The sequence below is a fragment of the Octopus sinensis genome, linkage group LG1 (genome assembly GCF_006345805.1).
Source record: "Octopus sinensis linkage group LG1, ASM634580v1, whole genome shotgun sequence".
NCBI classification, from domain to species: Eukaryota; Metazoa; Mollusca; class Cephalopoda; order Octopoda; family Octopodidae; genus Octopus; species Octopus sinensis.
Window position 1 is genome coordinate 145,190,899 of NC_042997.1, and position 2,500 is coordinate 145,193,398.

The window sequence follows — 2,500 nt, forward strand, 5'->3', positions numbered from 1 at the left end:
ATATATATATGTATGTGTGTATATACATACACACACATATACAACATGCTTCTTTCTACCAAATCCACTCACAAGGCTTTTGTCAGCCTGAGGTTATAGTACAAGACACATGCTCGAGATGCCATGCAATAGGACTGAACCTGGAACCATGTGGTTGAGAAGCAAGCTTCTTACTACACAGCCAGGTCTTTGCCATTCACTGAAATAGCTGGGAAGTGGAGGCAGATTATGAAATCCAGAATGTTTGTATGCCTGTTGTATCAGTATGTGAACAATACTCACATGTGTATGGGCCTTATCCAACCTCAATGTATGGTCAGTAACTGATCTAAGTGGTATTATTTTGTGCTCTGTATTGGAATTCTAATCTGTAGGATGCCATAAGAAATCATCAAAGATTGTAATGCCTTGTATTTATCTGTTAATTGTTTCAGTCATTGGATTGTGGCCAAGCTGGGGCACTGCCTCGAAGGGTTTAGTTACATAAATCAGACCCAGCACATATCTTAAAGCCTTGTACTTATTCTATCGATCTCTTTTGCCAATAACTAAGTTATAGGGACATACACAAACCAACGCCAGTTGTCAAGCAGTGGAGTGGACAAACATAAACACAAAGACACACACTCACACTCACACACAGGCACACACACGCACACACACACGCACACACACACACACACACACTCACACACAGGCACACATATGCATATACATGTACACACACACACATATATATATATATCTTTTACTACCATGTTCTTAATGATGAAATTAACCTCTCTGTCTATATACCTACCTTCTTTGTAATGTTGGCAAATGGAATAAGTATAAAAATGAACATTGTCAATTTAATTTTAAAATTCCATATGTGGCTGAAGATTGCTCTACATTTTAAAACTGATGTAATACTTACATTGTTTAATTAAATGAAGTAGCATGAAATGATTGTTCTACACTACCTTTGGATATCCTTGTTGCTTATTTTGATTGTAATCACCCCATTTGATATATATGATTGATTGATTGATTGATTGATTGATTCTAGTTTCAGCTCATGAGCTGTGGCCATGCTGGGGCACCGCCATTTGGTGTTGCTACATGGTTTTACTTCACGAATGCTTTTTAGCAACTGCTATTTGGTGCATGAGAGAGTTCGATGCAGCTGCCCTCATCTGCACCTCCTGCCGTGAAGTTGGTTCATCTGGGATACCTGACAAGAAGAGATCCAGTTTCATTTTAAAGACATTTGCATCCACCCCATGCAGGTCTCTTAGGTTCTTCGGGAGGATATTGAAGAGCTGTGGGCCTCAGAAGCCCAGGCTATCACAGTATCTTGTCCTACATTTTGATGGCAAATTTGGAGTCCTAGGCACCACGCAGTGGCACCCAGTTCTGGCATTTGTGTAACTCTCGATGCCAAAGTTTGAGACAAGTCCCTCCAGGATCTTCCAGATGTATATTATGGCATATCTTTCTCGCCTACGCTCCAAGGAATAGAGTTTTAATCTCTTGAGTCTTTCCCAGTAGCTTATATTCTGCATAGAGGCTATCTTCTTCATGTAGCTACGTTGGATCGCCTCAAGTTCTGTGATCAACTTGACACTGGATGGTGACCATAGCTGAGAGCAATAGTCAAAGTGGCTTAGGACAAGTGTCCTCCAGAGGACCATCATGGTTTCTTGTTCTCTTGTTCTAAAGGTTCTGAGAATCCATCCGGCCAGTCGTCTACATTTCATTGCCAATTTAGCAACATGTACACAAAAGGTTGCGTCATCACTCATGTAAATACCCAGGTCACGCACTGATTGTGCCTCTGGGATTGCAATTCCTCCAGGTCCAGTGTATTCATTGGGTATTGCATTTAGTTTTGCATGCTGATAGTATAAAGCATTGAACTGCATGCTATTATATATATATATATATATATATATATATATATGTGTGTGTGTGTGTGTGTGTGTGTGTGTGTGTGTGTGTATGTATGACTCGTTTCTAATTTCCATCTACCAAATTCCTTCACAAAGCATTAATCAGCCTGAGGTTAGAATAGATTACACTTGTTGAAGGTGTTGTGCAGTGGGACTGAACTCAATGCCACATGATTGCAAAGTGAGCTTCTTAACCACACAGTCATGCCTTTGTACAAGAAAATTTTATCTTTGAAAGTTTTAATTGTATATTGTTTATAAGGGAAGGTGTGTGACCTGTGACACTGATTCTTTGATATGTGTGGTTATTATGTTTTGGTACTGTTGAAGGAGGCTATGTTGTCATTCTCCTGCTGTAGGATGTTTTCAAGGTCTCCATTCATGAAAGTAAGTGCTGATGCCATGAAAAAGGCACTAGTCATGGTGCCACATATAAAAGCACTGGTGATGGTGCCATGTAAAAAGCACTGGTGATAATCTTTTCTACCCTACACACAAGGCCTGAAAGTTTGGGGGAGGGGGCCAGTCGATTAGATCGACCCCTGTATGCAACTGGTCTCAGAACATAA